Source organism: Sprattus sprattus (genome assembly GCF_963457725.1).
Source record: "Sprattus sprattus genome assembly, chromosome: 20".
Classification (NCBI taxonomy): domain Eukaryota; kingdom Metazoa; phylum Chordata; class Actinopteri; order Clupeiformes; family Clupeidae; genus Sprattus; species Sprattus sprattus.
Window position 1 is genome coordinate 8,958,991 of NC_137918.1, and position 7,969 is coordinate 8,966,959.

Below are 7,969 nucleotides of genomic sequence, written 5' to 3' on the forward strand. Positions count from 1 at the left end.
ATTTTGATATGTTAAGATTTATGAGTCATCTCAGAGGAGCTGTATGTGCAGGCTCTGGAAAGCCAGAGAAAATTGATGTTCAGATCCTATGGTGTGGACTTCACTTCAGAGCTCTAGACACTGAGGTTGTGTTAATGGACATGAACTGAATGCAAAACTGAATAATTTCACGTTCACCTATAATGTCTGTTTATGTAAACAGCACACAGTCTCGGTATAAGGTGAAAAATATACCCACACAGTGATGCAGTGTGAATTGAAGAAGAAAATGATCATTGCCAAAATGTAAAATCATTGCAATTTTCCACTTAAGAGATTCAAATGAATGGCAAATAGAGGTTTGTATTTTTTATGTTTGAAGTCATTCACATTCAACACCCAAACACAGAACAAAGTAACACTGAAAGCATTTATGCATTTGTAACGGCTCATTTCCTGTTTTTGTTTTTTCCCCTCCATTATAGCTGTGAAAGTTTGTGTCAAAGTTTATTAAGGTTGTGTATCTAGATTGAATGCTTAACCTCTCAGTGTTCCAAAACCTGACCAGGAAAGACCCATTCTAATGTGGGGTTTACATCTGCCTAAACTATATACCAAATGCTCTCTGTCCAAACGTATACAGGAAGGTGGAGTTACAAAGATTGGATTCAAAATGTTTATGAACTGTCTAGCCTGACATAAAGGCCCATCCTATTTCTCCAACTTGCCTTTCCACTATGTGTCTGTTCTTCAGTGTATCCCAGGCATTATTTCCATCAGTGTCTGGTGACTAGCTAGATGATGTCTCTGTATACACTTGATATCTTAGTGTGTTCACTAAAAGTTAGGGTCAGGGCCATTACTCCATCACAGGAGCAGTCTCCTGGGCCGTTGTCTTCAGCTTAGAAACCTAATCAAATTCTTGGTATCCTGCCAGGCGTGTCACGTCATCAACAGTAACTAGCTTGCTCTGACGGCCAAGCACTCCGTTATTTTTAGAATATTATTGTATTGATCAGCTGGCTTCGTGCGGCTCAAGAGCTGTCCATGCCTTCATTCTGCTGCGCATTTTTCAGCAGAGCTCAGGTGTTTAGTTTGCCTCTGTGGCCGTGCTGCATGGGGGTCAGACAAGAGCGTATTCCTGTCAGCTACACTCATCTCTCCCCCTCCCTCGTTCTCTTTCTCTCTCTTCCTCCCCCTCTCTTTCTTTTTTCGTTATGACCATACGCTTCCTGTGAGACAAAAACAGTCCCTGTTTATCCGTCAACGAGGAGGTAACAGATTTACTCCACAGTGACTTTAACACATGTGCCAGTTATCAACACGCAGGAGAGAGGGCTGTAGAAGGTCATCCAGGTAGCCCTCTAGGTCAGCGAGATAACAGGCTCATTATTCATGAGGGCTAGCTTCTCCTCCAACCCAGTGTTCTGACTGTCGAGAGTTATACTGTGAAATAAGAGAGAAATATGGAACTATGTATTCATTTGTTTTGTGACTAGCATAAGTGGTAAACTCTGCGTGGCCATTTTGGGATGCCACCTGTCTGGTTCATGGAGATCATGAAGCTGTAGTCTCACCGGGTGTGGTAGACCCACGTCCTGTCTCTCTCTCCTCAGGCCTTTGCTTGTTGTGTGACTGGAAACGAATATTGATGCCAAGGACAAGAGAATGTTGACCAAATTACCAAAATGGGCTTTAACCTTAAACATTGACCAAAATACAGTAGTGAACGTTTGTTGTTGGCATAAAACTATGCTCAATTCTTTCCCACTTGCTTTTAATTTCTTCTTCTGTTGAACATGAAGCTGTAGTCTCACCGGGTGTGGTAGACCCACGTCCTGTCTCTTTCTCCTCAGGCCTTTGCTTGTTGTGTGACTGGAAACGAATATTGATGCCAAGGACAAGTGAATGTTGACGGCAGTAACAATTTGTTATAAAACTATGCTCAATTCTTTAAACACCTGTTATTTCTTTTCAAACTACTACTTTCAAGACAAACCTAGCAGGGACATTTGATGGTGGTAGGGAAAAAAAGAACCCATGTTGTTTTTCCCAATTGCTTTCAATTTCTTCTTCTGTTTTTAACATGAAAGGTATGCCATCGTGTCTCACAAAATGACTATCAGGCCCTAAATGTGTCTTCTTCTTCTTTTACCAATGCCTCTGTGTTTTCTTTTGAACAGCAGTTGAAAGGAGAACGCTGTGTTTGAGTGTGTTTATCTTCTTTTTATAAGGAAAGCCCATTTAATCACCAACATGAAAGCCATCATTGGACAATATAGATGTCATTGCACAAAATTGGAATCCTTTTTTTTCCTTTCTTGAAAATGTGCTAGTTTTTGATCATTTGCATTTGCAGAATTGGCTTTAACCTTAATCATGATGAAAAAGCATAGTCACAACGGGCAGCCATGGCAGAAATTCACAGCATGACACTAAAACAGACTAGAGGGAAAAAAGACTCTTAAATGTCAGTGAGAAACAAGACAGGTGTCGTATTAACAAAAGCTCCTGCTCGTGTTAGGCAGTGCTCCCGTCCATATTTACTCAGGGCAAACACACACACAGCAGCCACACACACACGACAGCCTGGTTGGCTAAATCAAATTCCTTCCCCGGATAAAGTACAGCAACAATGAACTCATTCAAGCATATTCTGATTGCCCCTAAGCCCAAGTACCTGCTCGCTCAATCACAGCACTACAAAATCCACGACGTCAAGAGGCTTGATTGCAATGCTGGCCAACGATAATAACTAACACCGGGGTGTACAATGGAAACAGCCTGTATGGTGCAGAGGTCAGCCCAGATCCAGAGGCGTATCTGGAACCCAGCTCAAGGAGTTTGCCTCAATAAGCGCTTGGGGGAATACTAATAACAAGATATGGCTTGGTAGTCACAAACTGTAGGATCACAGACCATGCAATCAGTCACAAAGAGGGTACTAGGGATAAGCTTGATCTCATATGTGCATGTCAGCATGACCAATTATGACACGCCGGGCTCCATGGATCCTTATTGACCCTTTACGTGGGCTAATAAGATGCTAGAGTTGCATGGTGGTGTAGCGTGGCTGTTGGGTAGCCTCCAAGAGCTCTTTAGGCCCCTTCAACTTCTTGTGTTGCCCGCTCATGGAACAGGTGTGATTTGCATGCAGCAATACCATCATCTGTGACATTCTGGAGGCCTGTTCAGGGATTGACTCGTCTGTCATGCTGTGCTTTGCCGCTTCTGTGTCTGCGGTTTGTCTCATTTCAGAAGCACCTGATGTACGCAGAAGGTAAAAAGTCATCTGTCACAGGAAGAAGCAAGTGGCTTCCTGGCTTGATGATGGTAATTGGTAGGGTGGCTACGTTTGTGTTCTGGAGGAGGATTTAAGACGGCGATGGAGAGAGGGAGAGAGAGTCCCTGAGCAGCGCTGTGGAGTGGGCGTGTGTGGTGTGTAGAGGAGTCACGCTGTGCAAAGAGGCACATGAAAGAGGGCTGCTGACGCTTAAGCACGACAACAGCCACCCGAGGGGTGGAATAGGTGTGACAAAATATCCTGCATGACAACGCTGCAAATTGCAGCTCACATTCGTGGAAACACCAGGTTTCATGACAGAAAATGAGATAGTCCCTCTGTCACTGGTGTAACGCAGCTGGTGGATTGTTTCAGGGGGGACAGAGAGAATGCTGAGAAACTGTACGTTGTTGTTGTTGTTGGCTTGATGTTGGTTTTATGAGTGAGTAAATTGTGTTCCGTGGTTGCAATGAGTGGAAATTGTGATGGTGAAATGAGGACGACCACAGCAGACCAGGGAGGTTTCAGTAAATCTCCACCCGTAATGTCAGCATGAATGTGCATGCAGCAAAGACCAAGGTGGGGTCATATGGTGTGGAAAGGGAATCGTTTTTTTTTGCCTCTGGATGAGAGACCTTTTTGTCATAGAAGTTATGTTGTATGAATTTCAACAGTGTGTTGAAAGTGTTGAAATTCTGCATTTTAACACTTCACACCTCTGATTAAAATAATTTTACCTTGAATACAATTTGAAGCAGACATTGACAAGTAAGTGGTTCCAGGGAGATGTGAGACCTCAGATGTGTGACCGTGATAAAAACGCATTAACAGCAGAACTTCGATGACACCCCCGGTCGCCTAGATTGAGGTGTGAAACACAGACTTGTTGATAATGGGAACATTCTCAGATGTCTCAATATATATATGTCTTAAAACCAAGGCCACGGGCAGAAAAATGTTCAGGTTTAACACGACTGCCTCTAAAAAGGGTTGTAATTTTGTCCTTGAGAAAATCTTTTCTCTCTTTTCAGTCCTCGGTTATATGCAGTCTTTCCTGGGCGACAGGAAATGACTGTCTCTTCCTGATAATGCCATGATGTCAATGACTGGAAACTATTTGCTTTGTTTCACAACAAAGCCATAAAACACTGGCGGTTTGGTGAGTGCATGACATGATATCCTTTATGATTTGAATTCTTACTTCAAAAGATCATCTTCCAAACACCAGTGTAAAAAGCAGTGCGTTTCCGTTTGGCAGATCTCATACACGGCTCAGCTTGTTTTTCCCACTAACTCCATCTTATTTAGACCATCTCATCAGAGCACTCTGCGTGAACACCCACAATCCCTGTGGTGCTATCTGTACCCACCTGTGGGCCGACCCGTTTCCTTAGTGATAGGGGCAGCCACAGCGCTAGGAGCCTCAGCAACGCAGAGGAAATGCTGAATCACATCTTCCTCAATTACACCACTGTCTGCAAGTCTGCCTGACTGTGGGGATGCTCAGCAGAGAGCGAGAGAAGAGAGAGCTTGTCCATGTCAATCACGGACCCCTGTTTCCTATAGGGCTAGCCAACAGGATTCAGTTTGTGAACCCCGTGAGGTAGTCTCTGATTGCCTTGACTGAATGCTGAGTGTGTCAATGTTGTTTTGAATGCTGAGTTCTGCAAATCTCCAGGGTGAAATGCCTGAGGAGAATATTCCTTGCCAAATGAAAAGCTCCTTCATGCAACATGCAATTGCAACTTCAAACACATTGTAAAATACCTGTGCATCGTAGCCATGGGCGGAATATAAAAACCATGGGCCCCTGGGCCTGGACATGTCAAAGGCCCCCTACCCTTCGCACAGGATTGAGTTTGTGAAAAGGAGGACACTTCGTCGCGGGGGGAGGGGGCGGGCAGAGTATTGCATGACGACCACGCCCCCTTCCCCACAACAAAGTTTTGCCGTATTTAACATATTTTTCACACGCAAATGACCCCGCCCCCTCCCCGGCGACACACAGGTAAAAGAGGACATCTGGTCACCCTACATAACAGCAAGTTCACGCAAGGCTCTGGCTGGCTTAGGGGCCCCCTGAGCTCATGGGCCCCTGGGCCTGGGCCCGATAGGCCGTTCGGTAATCCATCCCTGATTGTAGCTTTGACACATATCCAATACTAGCTTATAAGGAACAGTGAATGCTTATGTACTGAGACTGGTTGCAGCAGGTCTTATTTTAACTCACCATCACAGTGACAAGGCAAATACAGTAAGATGAGCCTGCAGTACATCCACTGTGTGCTGCAACGGGTTTCAGCACTAAATGGGGTGGTTGGCATAGACAGTAGCTAACCAAAGACAAGTTCAGCAGCACCTTCCTATGTGGTGCAAAGAGAAAACGGTTCTTCTTGACTGAAGGGTGGTTACATTTGTTTTAAGGTTCCAAAGTTCATGAAACTAGACATGCTGCGTCACTACTTCAATCTTTGGCTTTTTAGCCTATTTCAAACAAATCATCATAACCTTTTATGGCAAGATTGTTTTACTTCATACCCTATAATGCCTATTGTATCATCTCTCATGGGCTTTTGAGACGTCTATCGTCAATACTTTCCTGAAAAGTCTAGTGCATGCAATCTGACATATCTTCTGCCCATTACTAGATTATCTGTGCACTGAAGGTGCACTATAGGCAGTAGTGGGCCTTTGAATGCTATATCTAAAATGGCTGCCTTCATGTGGTAGCTTACAAGTATTTGGCAGAGAAATCATTCTGAAAAAGTTACAGAAATAATAACATTTGTAATGTAACTAATATATGGGGATCGTTGTGATAAGCAAAAACATTTATTGTTTATTCACTCCAGAATATTATGGTATGTGGGCTCTTCCTGAGGTGGTGCAAAAATATTGCCTTTAAAAAAAATCCATAAAGGCCTTATGTATAATTTTTTTTTTTGGGGGGGGGGGGATATTATTCATGTTATGCACATGTATGTGGTAGGCCTTACATCTAGTTGATTTTCACACAAATATCAGGTGGCCCTATCGTCTTTTCTAATCCCTAACTATTTCTTATTTCATATTTTAGTTTTTAAAACATTTTGAATTGACATCTAGGTAACGATACTGTGCCCTAAGCCTCGACAATGTTTGTCACTGTTGTGACTGTCATTGATGGAGCCTGTGATGGACTAAGCAGTCTGACTGACACAATAGTCCACCATTAAGCTTAACAACAAGCAAGCTAGTCTAGCAAACACTAGTTTCGTCAATAAAAACGTTAAAAGTTTAAAAACCTTCCATTGTCTGGCAACTTAAACGAACGAATATGGATAACCAACATGGTTCAAGTCTATGTAATCATATTTGGATATCAGAAACGTTAGACTATCGGCCCCCTCTGTCTTCTGGAGCACTGATAGAGTTGTGGCCAGGGGCTGTTAAACAATAAGATTTGATCAGCTTGATCCACATCTTCCCAGAGGCTCTAGGTTATCATCAAAGGAATATCAGGCCATAATCACAGGCCTGCTTGAAACATTAAATTAATTAAATCATTAATTAAGGTTACTTTATTTAGAAATTTAGAGAGAGAGATGCCCTTTCTTTCAGCTTGAGTATCTACCCCTCAAAAATGTCTGTGCACGGCCCTGCTGGTGTTCATAGCTTTCCTGTTTTTTTTCTCTTTGTATTTCTTTCTTCTTTTCCCCTGCTGTCTGTAAGTGTCAACACTGTGGCGCATCCCACTGGTTCACTACACAACAGGCACAAATCCTGGATTTGAAGTCCTACACAAATGACGTCCGGAGAGATCAGCTCAGTGTGTGAGCCTGGAGCAGCCTGGAGCAGCCTCAAGCCATGCCCTGCATGGAGACTACGTGCATGGAGACGATGAGATGAGAGGCACTTGCTCGCTCAAAGGCCTGGAGCAGCTGTTTGAAAGCTGCCGGTCACCTGGAGGCAAAATGACCTTCAGAGGGCCATCACAGCTGCACAGGATTGTGGGATGCACAGCGGTTGACTCAGCCAGACATCGGAGATGTAAGGCTCTAGGTTCAGAGCTGAGAACTTTTGGATCTTATAACACATACGGACTTTTATTTTTTAATTAAAATAATTAGGTGAATCAGTTGTTGACAGAACATACCAGTCTGGCCTTAACCCACAGGATTGACAGTGCTTACACACCTTCTGACCTTCTTCTCTATTGCTCTCCAGTGCTTCACCACACAAGAATCAAATGAAGGTACTGAAGGTATTCATTAGCGTAAGGCATTGCAAGTTGATTTCTTTGTTATGTTTGGTTATCATTTGAATGGTCTCAGTCCGGTGGCAGTATAGATTTTTATTTAATGTTAGATCTTTATGTTAATTATGTTGATATATTCAGTGTTGGAGAAAAGAGAGGTCACATTGTAAACTGGGGAAGAAAATGGTAAATACTGATTCATATAAAGTGTCAAAACTGCACTAAGCGGAGCCTCTCTCTGCAGGTGTCTTTGTAATTTCACGTTATTCATGGTCCTCTATTCTGGTCCATGATGCACTACCTCTTTTTTTATCGTTCTACCACACAGGAAGTGAGACCTGCAGTCATAGCTGTGTTTTGAAATGTACGTGCTAGATGCTTGTCATCATTGCATAAGACTTTCTTAATCCAGCAAACTAGGGCTGACTGACCCCTTGAGCCGAACCATGAACCATATTCTGAGTCAAATG